The following is a 17,859-nucleotide window of genomic DNA, read 5'->3' as shown; positions in this document are numbered from 1 at the left end:
AATTATGTATGTGAATTTTTTTTTTGTACTTAAAATTTGCCAACAAAAATTCACCTGCAAGAATTTGCCTGAAAACATTCATCTGAAAAAATTCGTCTGCAGAAATTCACCTGCAGAAATTCGCCTGCAGAAATTCACCTGCAGAAATTCGCCTGCAAAAATTCACCTGCAGAAATTCACCTGCAAAAATTCGCCTGCAAATGTGTTGACCTTCTGGTGACTCAAGCCAAAACAATCAGCACTTGATCGAGTCAAGCATCTTTTAGCCAATCAGATTACGCTTATTTGATCACGTGACACACCGTTGCCTTGGGCAGAGGTGAGTCCCTTAACAGTTTGCTGGATAGTGGCTTAATGAAGATCAGTGATGAGATTTTTCTGCCCAAAATATATTATTACAAAACGCCAGGTAATTAACAATAGGAATCTGGCCGAATTTATTAGTTCTCCAAAACTATGACAACCCAGTGTTCACACCAGGAAGCAGGGTCGTAGTTTAACACTCCTCTCTGCAGCTTCTGTACTGCTACCCACCCATTACCATATTAAGACAGTGTCTTGCCCACAGCCAAAATTGAATAGATTAAAAAATAATCTAAAAGGAGGAAATCAGGAAAATCTAATAAAAATAAACACAACTCAGACCGAAAAGAAAAATAAAACAATTAAATGTGGCTTACTGAACATAAGATCTCTCTCTTCAAAGACATTGCTAGTTAGTGACCTGATTTGTGACAATCAGATTGATTTACTTTGCCTCACAGAAACCTGGCTGCAGCAAGAGGATTATGTTACTATAAATGAGTCAACTCCTACTAATTACTTAAATTTTCACATTCCTCGAATTACTGGGCGAGGAGGAGGAGTAGCAACCATCTTTCAGTCTGATTTATTGATTAGTCCCAGACCAATCAATAGCTACAACTCTTTTGAATATTTAATCCTTAGTTTTCCTCATCCAAATTGCAAAGCACTAAAACATCTTCTGTTTGTTGTTTTGTACCGTCCACCAGGCCCTTACTCTCAATTTTTGGATCGGTTTTCAGACCTTTTATCTGATTTAGTGTTAAATACAGATAAAGTTATTATAGTGGGGGATATTAACATTCATGTAGACGCTGAAAGTGATAGCCTAAATATAGCGTTTAATGCTATCTTAGACTCAATTGGCTTTGATCAAAACATTAACAAACCTACCCACCTTTGTCTTCATTCTCTGGACCTTGTGCTGACATATGGCATTGAGTGTAAAGACATAACAATATTCTCTCATAACCCTGTCCTGTCTGACCATTTCTTAATAACCTTTGAGTTTAATTTAACCGAGTACTCCACACCTGAAAGAAAATTTCCTTATAGTAGATCATTATCAGGCGATGCTGTAACAACCTTTAAAGAATCTGTTCCACTTTTAATTTCCTCATTATCACTGAAAAGCACAGTGGAGGGAAATAATTCTGTTTCTGCCCCTTCACAAATTGATTATTTTGTTCATAGTGTTTCTTCATCATTGTGTGATGCATTAGACAATGCAGCCCCCTTGAAAAAGAAGGTAATCATTAATAGGAGGCTAGCTCCTTGGTTTAATTCAGAGCTGCGTACTTTAAAGCACAATGTTAGAAAATTGGATAGAAAATGGCGCTCTACACACCTAGAGGATTCCTACTTAATCTGGAAAAATAGCCTGCTGTTGTATAAAAAGACACTTCGCCAAGCTAGAACAGCTTATTTCTCATCATTAATAGAAAAGAACAAGAATAATCCTAGGTTTCTCTTTAGTACAGTTGCTAAACTTACACAGAGTCATAGCTCTGTTGAGCCATCCATTCCCTTAGCTCTTAGCAGCCATGACTTTATGGGATTCTTCTTAAATAAAATTGATTCTATTTAAAAGAAAATCTTTGACATACTCCCAAAGATGATTACTTCATCCTCAGCAAGTGAGACAACATTGGAAATAACTGCAGAACCTGATTTGTGTTTGGACTGTTTTGATCCTGTGAAGCTTCCTGAGTTATTAGAAATATTAGCTTCATCTAAACCTTCAACTTGTATGTTAGACCCAATCCCAACCAAATTATTTAAGGAAGTGTTCCCTCTGATTACCAGCCCCATTTTAGATATGATTAATCTATCTTTAGTAAATGGATATGTGCCACAGGCTTTTAAGTTAGCTGTAATTAAACCTTTACTTAAGAAACCTTCGCTTGATCGAGATGACTTGAAAAATTACAGACCTATATCCAATCTTCCATTTTTATCTAAAATTCTTGAGAAAATTGTTGCTAATCAAATATGTGAGCATTTATACAGCAATGACCTGTTTGAAGAGTTTCAGTCAGGTTTCAGAGCTCATCATAGCACTGAAACAGCTCTGCTGAAAGTCACTAATGATATTCTTATAGCCTCATATAATGGAATTGTGTCTGTTCTGGTTCTGTTAGATCTCAGTGCTGCATTTGATACAGTCGATCACAAAATTCTCTTAGAAAGGCTGGAATATGCTGTAGGGATCAGGGGAACAGTGCTAGGCTGGTTTAAATCTTATCTGTCTGACAGATTCCAGTTTGTTCATGTAAATGATAAATCATCTTTAAACTCCAGGGTTAATTGTGGAGTACCACAGGGCTCAGTACTTGGGCCAATTCTCTTTACTATATATATGCTTCCAATAGGTCAAATTATTAGGCAGCATGGGATAAATTTTCACTGTTACGCTGATGATACTCAGCTTTACTTATCCATAAATCCTGATGAGCCCAACCAGTTATATAGACTACAAGCATGTCTTGAAGATATAAAAACTTGGATGACGTTAAACCTTTTGCTTCTAAATTCAGAAAAGACAGAAGTTGTCGTCTTTGGACCGGAGTCTTTAAAAAAGAAACTGCTTAGTCAATCACTTAACCTGGATGGCATTAAATTGACCTCTGATAATAAAATAAAAAACCTTGGTGTTATTTTTGACCAGGACATGTCATTTAAATCCCGTATTAAACAGGTTTCTAGGATTTCCTTCTTTCATCTCCGGAACATTGCCAAAATTAGAAATATCCTATCTAGGAGTGACGCTGAAAAACTAGTCCATGCATTTGTTACTTCAAGGCTGGACTATTGTAATTCGTTACTATCAGGATGTCCACAAAATGCAGTTAAATGCCTTCAGCTGATTCAGAATGCTGCAGCAAGAGTTCTGATTAAAATTAAAAAGAGAGATCATATTTCTCCTATTTTAGCTTCCCTTCATTGGCTCCCTGTTAAGTCCAGAATAGAATTTAAAATTATCCTCCTCACATATAAAAGCCCTTAATGATCTAGCTCCATCATACATCAGAGATCTGATTGTTCCATATGTTCCTAACAGAGCACTTCGTTCTCAGACTGCAGGTTTACTGGTGGTTCCTAGAGTCTCTAGAAGTAGAATGGGAGGCAGATCATTTAGTTATCAGGCTCCTCTCCTGTGGAACAAGCTCCCAGCTTTAGTCCGTGAGGCAGACACCTTGTCTACTTTTAAGGCTAGGCTTAAAACTTTCCTTTTTGATAAAGCTTATAGTTAGAGTGGCTTAGTTTACCCTGAGCTATCTTCCTTATTTTTTACCGCCGTCTTCTTCCCTCCCTGTTGGTTGGAGTAAGGGGGAGTCAGGTTTAGCCTAAACCGGCTCAGTTATGGCTGAGGTGCAAACACACCCTCCATTTCTGCTACCAGTATGACCTCTTCTCCTTTCCAATGGTTATAATCAGTCTGACAGAGGGAGGTATCCTAATCATTGTGGTTTTTAGTATAACAATGACCATCAGTGGGACCCTTTGTGAGGTGCCTTGAGACGACATTGTTATAAATAAGCGCCGTTTAACTAAATAATCTGAACTGAAACTATCTGTGTAGTTATGCTGCTATAGGCTTAGGCTGCTGGAGGACATAACGACCACTTTCACCCTCTTCGCTACATTCTCACACTACTCTCCAATTTTGCATTGTTTGTTGTTATTTCAGCTTTTAACCTTGTTCTCTCTTTTCTCTTCCTAGAAGCTACACCTGGCCTGGCTCTGTGTCTGCCTGTGACACCTTTCTGGAGAGGGGAATCGTCCGAGCTTCAGCTGGCAACAACTTAATGCTCACCCTCTACCGATGATCCACATAGCCCTGTCTTTTAGTGTTTAACCCTTTCTCTCTCCTAGACATGGAAATTGACTGAGCTTTTACTGTAACTAATTATATGTGCTCTCTTTCAGACTCTAACCTTGAAAACTGGCTCAGAGTTTATCTGTTCTTTCTTTCTAGGTGAAACAACTAAAGGAGCTACATCCATTAACATTTACTTTTCCTTCCCATAGAAAGGACTCCTGGATCAGTGCTTCTGTGTTCTTTTGTGTCTCTGCTCTGTTCTTTCAAACCCCCAGTCGGTTGTGGCAGATGGCCGCTCACACTGAGCCTGGTTCTGCTGGAGGTTTCTTCCTGTTAAAAGGGAGTTTTTCCTCTCCGCTGTCGCTACATGCATGCTCAGTATGAGGGATTGCTGCAAAGTCAACGCCAGTGACTGTCCACTGTCTCTACATGCTCATCCGGGAGGAGGGAATGATGCAAGTCACTGACTGGACGCAATCTGCTGGGTTTCCTTAGATAGAAAAACTTTTTATCTAATTTGAATAAAAAGCTAACTCTGACTGCACTGTTCAATTGTTAGGATTAATTGGAATGTATGTACCTGACTGTTGTGAAGTGCCTTGAGACAACATGTGTTGTGAATTGGCGCTATATAAATAAAACTGAATTGAATTGACTTGAATTAACACCCATTTGAATCTCATCACTGATCTTCAATAAGCCACTATCCAGCAAACTGTTAAGAGACTCGCCACTGCCCAAGGCAATGGTGTGTCACGTGATCAAATAAGCGTAATCTGATTGGCTAAAAGACGCTCGACTCGATCGAGTGCTGATTGCTTTGGCTTGAGTCACCAGAAGGTCAACACATTTGCAGGCGAATTTTTGCAGGTGAATTTCTGCAGGTGAATTTTTTCAGGCGAATTCTTGTAGGTGAATTTTTGCTGGCAAATTGTAAGTACAAAAAAAAATTAACATACATAATTACACAGGATAAAAATTCAGTGTTATAAATTCAATGTCTAAAAAATGTCTGATTCTAATGAGACTATTTTATTTTGCCTCTGACAGCTTTGCATATTTAGAGACTGAAATTTTTACCAATTAGTTTTTTCACAAAATACCTCCAGCTGAGTCAGAATGGATGGAAAGCGTCTGTAAAGAGCACACCTCCATTCTTGCCACAGATTTTAAAATGCGTTCAGGTGTGGACTTTGACTGGGCCATTTTAACATATTAACTATGCTTTGTTTTATACCATTACATTGCAGCCATCCTGCTGGAAAGTAAATATTCACAACAGGATTCAGCTGTATTTGGCTTCATCGATCTTCCTATAAATTCTAACCAGCTTCCCTGTCCCTGCTAATGAAAACCATTCCCACAGCCTGATGCTGGCACCACAATGCCTTTACCTGGATTTCTTATGGTATTCATTCAACGTTTCATTTTTCTTTCACTTTATAATTATCCAGTGCTTTGTGTTTGTCTATCACATAAATTCTCAATAAAATATATTAAGGCTTGTGGTTGTAACTTGACAAAATACAAATAAAGGGGATGTGAATGCTTTTTAAAGGCAATGTGTCTGTCTGACATTTTCCAGCAAACAGAATGATCTGAATGCAGACGTTCAAGCTAAAACATTGCCAGTTTTCAGCAATCTGTAAAATGATGCATTTAGACCATCTGGAGGAAGAAAGCTATTTTCTCTGGACATTAAATAAAGAACTTTCAGCTAAAAATAAATATGTCAAAAGACAATATGTTGATTGTTTTAAGGGCTTACCTAAGATAATGCTTCTATAAAACACTTTGAACAGGAAAAGACAAACTTTAAAAGAAAACCAGCTGAAGCGGACAATTTAGATTAAATGGAAAGTTGATGGAGAAGCCATTATAGAGTCAGCCCAAAGTCTTATGGGGCCCTTTGCAGAATTTGATTTGTGGGCCCATTAACACAATCACCCATCAGTCACCACATCATCTCTAACATCGCATAGGACAGAGAAAAGGTCTGTGTCCAGTGGGGAGCCCTTTAATACAAATGTAAAAGTTTGTGCCATGAATAATTGCCAATTAATTCCCTATACATTTGTTTTCAAAGATTTACATTGTGAATAAAATATGACCCCAGCACACGCATTGGAGGCAATAATAAATACATAAATACACAACAGCATTACATTATGACTGATCAGGTTTTGCTTGGCCTGACAAATTCTGATTTTAACTGATTCAGATATTTATTACTAAGGACTTAAACCCGTGAAACATAATGCTGCATGTTCTTTGACAGACGGTGGATGTTTTGAAACCATCAGAAAAAGAAAGATCTACAAGCTTACAGCCATTTATGATACATTCAAGCAAGTGCCCCTAACCTTTATGTCATTTTCATTAAAATAACAGCAAGTGTTCATGGTAACTTCATGATAAGTGTTCATGATAAAGTTCATGGTAATTAATGCATATATTTATGGAAGTTATGCTAGTTCTTAGTTTTGATGTTTATGAACTATAGGGGGGAGCTAACTATATGTTATATATAATTATAATATAATTTGCCTATTTTTTGTTGAAAAAGAAATACGCAAACTATGATCTCTAGCTGGTTGATTGTTGCATTTGTAAATATAATTAAGAAAGTATTAAGATTTTCCTTTCAGATAAAGAAAAATCTAGAATTAATTGTATTTTGCTTTTGCGAAAGCATCTAAATACGTTTTAAAGTATTCTTATTCTTGATGAAGTTCATTACAAATATAAAATTTTATTATCTTTTTCTGAGAGATTGCCGGCGTTCTTAGGGGCCTTAACTGCCCCAAGGCTCGAAGCAGGTTAGTTTGCTTATTTCTTGGGCTGGCCCTGAGCCAGTAGCTAAGTTGCAGATATCAGTAAAATATCAAGACTCTACGACAGGGTTCTGTTAAACTTCTCCAAATGTCACCTAGCTGAAGAGGATAAAGGTGAAAATTATTTCATCAATAAAGGGGCTTGCTCTGAAGATGATGATAAGAAACATAATAACCTAATCCAGTGGCTCATTAAAATAAAGATGTGCATTAAACAAAATATACAACCTTGCACTTTCCTTTTTTTACTGTTTTCTCCTTCACACAGTGTTGGTGAAGTGTTCTTCGTCACTACATGAAGGATTAGGTTGACCCTCAAAGACTAATACACCATCAATCTTGCTCATTTACATTGAAGGCTCATTATCTATTTATAAACAGGCTGAGAAAGATTTATTTGAGCCAAGACAAATGATCAGCAGGATCCACTCGTTACGTGTCTTGAAGAAAAAATATAATTTAACAATATCCACTCAACCTACCTAAGAATTAAGGAGCGAATATTTGTTCTCAATTGTCTCAATTTCAGTTAAAAGAACAACAGGCACAACTATACAAGAAGTAGGGTAACTATGCTTTCTTTTCATGTACATGCATAGCCAGAAGCACCTTCACTCTTAATAACCTCAATCCTAACTCTACATTAAAATAAGATGATTGGTAATACATTAAATGTATTAATCTGTCCAAAGTAAGTGTTTTAAACACATTTAAAGTAGAAATTCAAGGAATTCGTAAAGCAACTGCAAACATGATTTGCTTATTTACAGTGATGGGGAATCCAGTAATCCAAAGCTTGTTTAAATGTCAACCAGGGGGCCTAATGTGTTGTATACAACTGTATGCCCACATTATTCCTTAATGACATATTTACTAAATAAACTATCAGCACCAATATACTGAACTTTTTGCCTTGTATGTTGCATTGCAAATGTACCAGTCTTAAAACTTTAAACAACTATTAAACTAAAATAATAAAAACAGCAAAGCCTGCATGTTTCCCTTATGAATATAGGTTTCATTTAGTAATTGAGCCTTTTTCAGTTGAATTCGGACTTTTAACTGTGTTAACCTGTCCATTTGACAACAACATACTGCTCTGCCAAAACGCCTTTCTTCATAAAACTCAAGCTAGCAGCTTCTAAAATACCAGGAAATCAGAACAGGATGATGGAAAGAAATTCTAGATATTCCTCTTTTGAGTTGCTTGACAGTTTTAGAATCATTATAAAATTATTAAAAAGGAGTGAGACTCTGACTAATGCTGCATCTGGGTTAACTCATCCTTTATACAATACACTATAGTCCTGTAGTTATAAATCATCTTAACTACAGACCATTAGTTGTCCTTTTGACTAGTGAAACCACTCATTTTGCTACAATGCTATCCTGTTGGAAAACCCTTCATTCTGCTATTCACATAAAGGTAATCTGGCACTGATTCCTAGTTTTAAATATTTAAAGGCCAATTAAACAAAAGGACAAATAGCTGTTTCCAAGCTCATCATGTATATACAGTACAGACCAAAAGTTTGGACACACCTTCTCATTCAAAGAGTTTTCTTTATTTTCATGACTATGAATATTGTAGCTTCACACTGAGAACATTAAAACTATGAATTAACACATGTGGAATTATATACTGAACAAAAAAGTGTGAAACAACTGAAAATATGTCTTATATTCTAGGTCCTTCAAAGTAGCCACCTTTTGCTTTGATTACTGCTCCGCACACTCTTGGCATTCTGTTGATGAGCTTCAAGAGGTAGTCACCTGAAATGGTTTTCCAACAGTCTTGAAGGAGTTCCCAGAGATGCTTAGCACTTGTTGGCCCTTTTGCCTTCACTCAGCAGTCCAGCTCACCCCAAACCATCTCGATTGGGTTCAGGTCCAGTGACTGTGGAGGCTAGGTCATCTGGCGCAGCACCCCATCACTCTCCTTCTTGGTCAAATAGCCCTTACACAGCCTGGAGGTGTGTTTGGGGTCATTGTCCTGTTGAAAAATAAATGATGGTCCAACTAAATGCAAACCGGTTGGAATAGCATGCCGCTGCAAGATGCTGTGGTAGCCATGCTGGTTCAGTATGCCTTCAATTTCGAATAAATCCCCAAGTGTCACCAGCAAAGCACCCCCACACCATCACACCTCCTCCTCCATGCTTCATGGTGGGAACCAGGCATGTAGAGTCCATCCGTTCACCTCTTCTGCGCCGTACAAAGACACGGTGGTTGGAACCAAAGATCTCAAACTTGGACTCATCAGACCAAAGCACAGATTTCCACTGGTCTAATGTCCATTCCTTGTGTTCTTTAGCTCAAACAAGTCTCTTTTGCTTGTTGCCTGTCCTCAGCAGTGGTTTCCTAGCAGCTATTTTACCATGAAGGCACCATTCCCACTAAGAAACATGGTGGTGGCAGCATCATCAGAATCAGAGTCAGCTTTATTGCCAAGTTCGTGCATACAAACAAGGAATTTGACTCCGGTACACTTTGCTCTTTTGTTCTGTTTTTGCATTACAGAATATACAAATTTACAATTTACAATGTACAATATACAATGTACAATGCAATATTCAGCATTACAGAATATACAAATTTACAATTTACACATATCTAACAAAAAAGGTGCATTTGCAACATCTGTATGCTGGGGGAAGAAACTGTCTCTGTGGCGGCTGGTTTTAGTGAACAGTGCTCTGTAGCAGCGGCCTGAAGGTAAAGCTCTGAACAGTTTATGTGCAGGGTGTGTGGGGTCTGCAGAGATTTTAGCAGCTCTTTTCCTGACCCTTGACCTGTATAAGTCCTGGATGGAGGGAAGGTCAGCCCTGATTATTCTCTCTGCAGTCCTGATTATTCGTTGCAGTCTGGACCTGTCCTGTTTTGTGGATGAGCCAAACCACACTGAGATGGATGAAGACAGGACAGACTGAATGACGGCAGTGGTGGAGGAATGCTTTTTTTTCTGCAGGAACAGGGAAGCTTATCAGAGTTGATGGATGGTTGGATGCAAATACAGGGAAACCTTGGAAGAAAACCTGTTAGAGGCTGCAAAGAACTTAAGACTGTGGCGGTGTTTCACCTTCCAGTACGAAAACCCCTCTAAATCTACAACCAGAGCTACAATGCAATGGTTTACATCAAAACATATCAATGTGTTAGAACAGCCCAATCAAAGTCCAAACCTGAATGCAACCCAGAATCTGTTTTTAACTTGCTGTCTGTCTGAGCCTGAGCTCAGACAGACAGCAAAGAAGAATGGCTATGAGCAGTGTTACTTATTCACCACACATATTGTTTTACGTGTAAGCTAAAAAGTTCAGTTTAGATCTTATCTAACCAGAGCACCTTCTTTCTCATCTTTGATGTGTCTTCAACCTAGCTCTCAAACAGGACTTCTCATAACTTTCTTTTTTTTTCTTTGTGCTGTTTTGTGTTTCACATGAAATTCCAACAAAACACATTGAAGTTTGTAATTGTAGAGTAACAACATATGAAAAAGTTAAAGTGGTATGAACACATTTGTCAGGCACTGTATTTGATTGTAATACTTTCAAATAGGTGTAAAAGTACTAGCCCTTCTAGAAGACACCATGTTTTAGAATGCTCTTTAATGCTACGGTTACAACACAACATAATGTTGTCTAAATGAAGAGAGTCAATTTTCTGTTGGTAAATGGAAACAGGGAAAGTGTGAACGCAGCCTAACATGGTCATAAAAAGACAGAGCTGAACGTGCGACAAACAAATTGTCACACTTGCTCCGTGAAACATTGAGATCTGTTGTGAGGTTTTGGGTTGTAGCAAAAACTGTCGCACGCAGGCTGCAGCTCTTTTTCCCAACAGCAATCATCAGCCTCCATGGCTGCTTTCTTTCCTGAAACTGCACATCACCCACACTCTCCTCTGTCCTGTGGTGGCAACTGTGCTAAATCTAATGTTAAAATGAATTGCATGCTAAATATCAATCAAATGCAGTGGCTCACAAGTGTACAAACTAGTTAAAATGTATCACATTTTGACAATCTTTGCACCCTCAACCAAAATTATCAGATTGTGAATACATCTGTCCATAATCCTCTTCATCTGACCCAACAGATTTTGTCAGATTCAGTTCTGAACTCTATCTCAGCTACTCCAAAACCTAAATATTCCTCTTATTAAGCCATTATTTCTGTTGATTTGGATGCATGATTGGACTTACTATGATGCTGAAAAATACAATCTTCACAATCTTTAATCAAATTCATCTTTCTTTTAAAAGCTTAAAAAGTTTTGGGTCAATGATGACTTGTATTTGAAACTGTTTTTCTCAAGCTAGACAAAAAAAAAAAAAAAAAATCCATCTGAACAAAAGTAAGCCCGAGATCATGATGCTTTCACCACAATGTTTCACTGTAGGCAAGGTGTTCTTATCGTCACGTTCGGTGTTGTTTATGTGTCAAACAATGTGTGTCTTCTCATTGAATGTAATATTAATATTTTGGAGTGGCCCAGGCAGTCCCAGAATTTGGTTGCTGTAACATCAATAAAGATTGTCAGTTGATTATTGAGAAAGATGGAAATAACTGTCGACATGCCAGTTTTAAATAAAATCAGATTTATTTTTGTTTCAAATTGATTCTCCTTTAATATTGTTTTAATATTTTTTGAAAGATACCTGTCTCATTTATATTCAGAAACAAATGTTTTGGTTGAGTAAAATAGTTTCAGAGTTAAATCTGCCAGAGGTATGAATAATTTAAAACTTAAATTTGGAATAGGGAACCAAAGTTGGATTTAATCAGAGCAAAGGCTCTCAGAAGCCTTTTTTTTTTCCTTTTTTGGAATAAAATGTTTCAGTCTTACAACCCTACTTGGATATTATTGTCATATGTTGAACGCAACCAGAGCTTGGGCAAAATACTTAGCTTCTTGTCAGCCTCCCTGACCAGTTTCTATATTTTTTTTTTATCGATTATCTCGATTATTGAGAAAGATTCAGCTTTTATAATGTGCAATATATGTTCTCTGTTGATGACTGTCTTTGCTGTGCCATGAGGTATATATAAAACTGTGACATTTTTTGTACCTTGTTCTTACTGATACATTTGTACAAGAAGGTCACTTTGGTCAACCAACTTTTAGTTTAGGGTGTCCACACTTATGCAATCAGGTTATTGCATTTTTTGACTTCTTCCTTTGAAAATAATTTGTATTTATATTTTACTTGTGCAGAATATGTGTCACATATGTGGAAAAAGTTTCGAAATGATTTATCCTTGTCTCATTTTTAACATCAGAAAAAAGTTTCAATTTACAGCCACTGTATAATAGGAATGATGTGCAACTATGCTTGTTCCACATGCTTGTAAAGTATGAGGTCAGCCTTGAAACTTTGCTACCTGCTTCCCCTAAATTCAAGTTAAAAACTTCCTGAAAGGCGGAAAATGAACATATGTAATCTGTACCAACCACTATAATATTTGAAAATATATATAATCAGATAAAAATGCAGAAAAGACATATATTAAACATTAAACAGAACTGATAAACTAATTTCTAAAATTAAGTTTACAAGTCCTATTTGTACCTGTAATAACTAATATACTAAAACATTCAGGAGTCTTTTTTTCCCTAATGCCAGTTTAGTCAATAGGTACACCACTGTATCTAGGTTACATGTCCCTTTTATTGGTGGGTGTTCTGTCAATACTCAGCTTGCTCTGCGTAATTACCAGTCTTACAGCACATACATTTATTGTAGCTGACGGTCCTCATTTAATTAAGCTGCCATGGCCCTTAACTAAATCTATGGTATGTATTGCATGCCATTCATTTTTGAATCAGGCCACTTCTCGATCCAAATTTGTCTTTGGTGCCATTTGATATAGGTCAGACCTGCAACGCTGGTGCACATTTTGAGTCAAACATTTGCATTCATATTCACTTTTTCCCCAATCACCTGAGCTGTTTGTGCTGCAAAATACCATCTGATTGCATAGAGCCTCGTAATTTTTGTTTGTTTAATATCAATTATGAATTAGCGGGCAAATCACCAGTGAGTGTGACATAACATCATCAGCTTATCTTACCTTTTTTTGTTTTTCCACAGGATATTCACGCTCCTAGCGGCTCATTATTATTTTCTTTCCACGGGAATGAAAGGCGATTGCCTAGTCTGGTCAGTTCAAGTCCATTAAAGTGGCTTCCCTGCATTTAAATCCTCAAGCTGTATACTGTGACAGGAGTGTCGGCAGCATCAAGTTAAGGGAACGACCTACAAAGATAAAGGAAACACATCACAGCACCGCAGCTGGAGACAGTTACTCCTCGTCTTGCCCCTCTTTTTGTTTCATTGAGGGGGAAAAATACAAAAGATTATCGAACCGTTTGGTTTGTTTATTAAAAGAAATGCCGGTTTCTCTCTGAAAAAAGCGTTGAGTGGAGCGGCAACGGGAGCAGATGAGATAATTAAGGAATAAAAGACTAAATTCCTCTTTTACCCTCCGACGCAAGCGAGGCGCGCGATGGATGAGGCATGACTGGTGCGCGCACCCGACAGATGAGGCGCGCTCGTGAGTCAGACACACCGCGGCCGTGGGAGTGAACCGCAATAAGAAATAATTCATAGAAAAAAATACAGAGTTCTCATTTAGCTGTTGCTTACGTTTACGTAAGCATCGAGTACATATAAAGCAGTGAACTGATTAAAAATGGACTTTATTTCCTATGTCGAAAGAAAATCAGAAATGTGTATGGACCTACAGAATTTAGTAGTTGCCTTTCTAATTTTAAAATGAACTAATGCATTAAATCTTATATCAACTGATGCATGTTCCTTCTCCACGTTATTCATGCTTCTTTTACATGCGCCTTTCATTGACATACGACTTATGTAAGACTCCATCCCTCGATGATTCAGTTAGAGCGGTTCTCCTCCCGCAGGGCTGAGATTGTACCCATGCAATGAAAAACAAAATGCGCATGTAGACTCTTAATATGAAGAGAAACACAAATCATTCCCGAGTGCATTTTTTTTTTTGCATCAGTTATAATTATCATTTCATTTGTTTCAGGAACAGTCAGATGAGTAGCACGCAGTCTCTTGCTTCCCATTCATTAGAAGAGATGACTTATGATACAATCAGCAACACCTGGGAGCTGCCAATGCTGCACACAGTCAAACTCTTTCATGTGAAGTGCCTCCTGAAAGATGTTAGTAAATTCCCAGGACACTCAGCACATAAAGATAGTGTGTAACATCCATGAATATATTCTAACTCTTCAAATTGCATTTAATTGCATGATTATTAAAAGTTTTTTTTTTTACATTTTGGCACTGGCTTCTAATATGCAAATCAATATATTATATATTTATCATGTTGTTATGTTACGTAGCTGATCCCTGTTAACAACATTAAAATGCACAAAAAAATTAACTGTACATCAAGCCTGTTATTGTATCTGTTCCTTGACCTCAGCACCAAAATCAGAGAAGTCTGATTGGGTAAGCACCACTTAAAGTAGCTCAATCCAGCGTTATAGCAGTGTACCAGTATATGAATATGATGAGACCAAATCCATCCATTTTATGATCCTTCTGGGTCATGGGGAGGCTGATGTCTCCAGCAATCAATGAGTGAGCAGATGGGTACCCCCTGAATAGGCTGCCAGTCCGTCACCAAGGTAACACAGAGACAAACAGGACAGACAACCATGCAAACAAACACTCTGACCTATAAGGGCAACTTAGAGAGGTGAATGAACCTAAGTTGTGTGTTTTTGAATTGTGGAAAGTGGGAGGAAGCCTAAGGCAATCCAAACATGCAGGAGGAGAATATGCAACCACCATGCAGAAAGACCCCTGGCTTCTTGCTGCATTGCAACAGTGCTAATAACTGTGTCACTATGAAGCCCATACTGGGGCAAAAATGTCAACTGTACATGATAAACAGAATGTATACATTTAACTGTTATGATATTTAAATGCAAATGTTCAAACTCAATTAAATATTTCGCAAAAGTACTACACTGAATATTGAAACAGAATCACTTTCGTACTGTTGAAGATGTCATTAGTTTTCTGTTAGTTTTGTATTTTGTATCCTTGTTTTGAATTCTGTTTAGTGTGTTGACAAGATTACTGTTTAGTGTATGTTGTATCTGTGTTCCCTTTGTAGTTTACATTGGTTCAGTCGTTCCCTCCACTTTGTTTTCCTCACCACTGGCGCCCCCCCAGTGCTACAAAAACCTGTACATATTACTTAGGCTTAAATGTGTCTCAGTATTGGAAAGATCCTGCACCATCATTCATAGGTTTATATTTTCCCAGCCAAGCAAGACTTTATTTTAAAAGGGTCTATTGATGTTTTCTGAAAACTGCCTGCTTCATTTTCTGTTCAGTGTTTTTCAGTCTTGTCCCTGACTAGTTAGAAGGAAATGCCTTTTGTTTATTTAGCAATTTACCTTTGAATAAACCATTCAAATATAAAAACGGCACCTAAACTCAAAGGACGGTGGAGTTTGTTTCTGCAACTAAAAATGAACCGGTTTCTAGGTAGGTTTTTTCCCTATACTATACTATTATGTTCCCATATCTGTTGATACGTCTGTGATAAATGTGAAAAATAACATTCAGAGAGACATAGTAGCACCTCTGTGTATAGGCTGTCTTTTTCAAAGAGCCATTGGCCAGAAGAATTACAGTGCAGGGAAGAGTATATCTCTTGTGTCAGGTTTTGCAAAACAGTTTTACTATTTCATAGACAGAAAGGCACCACATGTCTTTAAAATAATTTTTTATGCTTTTTGTGTCCACCGTTTGTCCATTTACTCCGAACTTCACTTATAGAGACACTGGACAGCGTGACAAGATATCCGTCCTATGGGGTCTTTCTTGGATGAATTATAAAATAAATACATAATGACTCTTGGTATCATTGGTTCTGAACATTGTAGTTACTGTTGTTTTGCTTTTCTTTTTAAAGAACTTAGAACCATGTTGGTAAATCACTGCATTCCCGTATGATCCTATGACAAATATTGTGCATCAAAATAAAAAATATGGTTGTTAGCATCTTTAATTGCACTTAATGAATATGATCTTTTGATTAAAGAAAGCTCTAAACAAGTAAATAATCTAAAACTAATCTAAATTGCATGCTGGATGGAGGGGGGATAAGAAAAACAAGTATACATTTATTTTTTCTTTATGCCATATGGTGACACCTTTAAAGATTGGATTTAGATGCAATTAGTTTAATGAATGTTTCCAAAGCTTAATTTCTGACAAAGGCAGGGCTAAATTTAAACATAACTGTGACATCTGGCACTCTGCTCCTTTAAAATGTTCATTGTTCAGTTGTCAGAGTAAAACGACTCTTTGAGTACAGGTGAAGCTGCAAAGCAATCCATTAGCTGAATTACAATGGGCATCAATTTGATATAGCAGCATGGCTCGCAGTAACTAGATTAAACCTTTCAAATGTGTTAATATTCATCGCTAAGTAAGATGGTGCTTGTTGGTGGAGTTTGTTTTTGTAACTTAAAGAGACATACGCCCTTTATTTAAACTTGACAAGGGGACAGAGTTGGAGTTTCTAAGATGGTAGGTGACCTGGAAGTAAAAAGTAACAGAAGGCATTCGCGCCCACTGACTCCACAGGCACCAGGCTGCCCCCACTCTCACTGTGCAACCTCCCATCAGAAACATATATAGTGACATTGCTCAATGAAAAGAACATGAATGTGGCTAAAATGATACGATGACTTACAAGATGTAAACAAAGTAAGCATACAATGTAAAAATAAATACCATTGTATTCGAACCCAATTTTGAAATAAAAAAATGGATAACATGATCTGCTTGATTTCTCTTTGAAAACAGAAAAGGATGATCATATGAATTTGTATTTCGTATCAGTAATTAAAACGTGTAGAAGTCTGCTTGCAGCCAGGTGGCCAGCAGTGTGCAGCAGCATTGCACAGTAGCGGGTGGGGGAGGGGTATCGCAGCATTTCTTAATGTTGCTCCGGGCAGCTGGTCACTCTTACACTTTGTCTGATATTGCACTAAAAGGACTTTAAAGTTATGATCCCATGTACTTTGTGATTACTTTTGTCTAAGTTCTGTATTTTGAGTTTGACTCTGTGTAACAAGTACTGATTGTTCTCCCTAGTTAATCCATCTTTCTGTGCTGTCATTAGTCTCTTCTTCTCAGCTGCTATTCATTCTTTTGATTATTCTCACCTGCTTTCCATGTCACAATCACACCTCCACATTATTTAAGCTCCCTGGTTTTTATTGTTCCTTGCTGGATTCTGCTGTAGCCCTCATCCTTGTTCCCATGTCCTTAATTTCCTGTAATTTTACATCTTATTTTCCATTAAGTCCTTGTCAACATTATCTTCCTGATTTCCTTTGAGCATTTTGGTTTCATTGAAAATCCCATCCTAACATTTAATCTTTAATTTTTGGAACCTTGTTTATACCTCTACATTCTTCTGTCTGGAAAAGTCTGTAATTTGAATTTACTATTTTCATAGCCTGAATGAGTATGAAAAATGAAAATAAGAATATAAACAAAAATGTATATTTCCAGACTCTTATTTTAATTCTTCTAGAAAAATATCTAAAATTGCCTAATGAGCTCCAGTAAACCAATTATAGATGTTTTCTGTACTTCCACCCTGGGCATGGTTACAATAATATACCCTGTTTCTTTATCTATGGCAACAAGACTTAAATTTATATCATAACTATCTTGGAAACCATAAATGCAAGCATGCATGCAGCTGTAGATGTTTCACAGACAGATGCTACTTAGGTAATGGAACAGGTAAGGACAGGGGTGAACTCTGGGTGTTATACACTATAAACTTATTGGGAAAACAGCAGAGGAGAGTTCGTTCATTTTATTTG

The 17,859-nt window shown here is 37.3% G+C and overlaps 1 protein-coding gene across 1 annotated transcript in view; it reads right to left on the bottom strand.

Annotated features, from left to right (window-relative positions):
- Positions 1-13,484, bottom strand: part of LOC124871255 (probable G-protein coupled receptor 153) — a 49,985-nt gene extending 36,501 nt beyond the window's left edge. Inside the window, exon 1 of the mRNA XM_047370424.1 lies at positions 13,032-13,484. The gene's annotated coding sequence lies outside the window, so the exon portion shown is untranslated. The remainder of the gene's footprint in view (positions 1-13,031) is intronic.
- Positions 13,485-17,859: the final 4,375 nt, after the last annotated feature.

The sequence above is a fragment of the Girardinichthys multiradiatus genome, chromosome 1 (assembly GCF_021462225.1).
Source record: "Girardinichthys multiradiatus isolate DD_20200921_A chromosome 1, DD_fGirMul_XY1, whole genome shotgun sequence".
Classification (NCBI taxonomy): domain Eukaryota; kingdom Metazoa; phylum Chordata; class Actinopteri; order Cyprinodontiformes; family Goodeidae; genus Girardinichthys; species Girardinichthys multiradiatus.
This window is presented reverse-complemented; position numbering and strand designations above follow the sequence as displayed.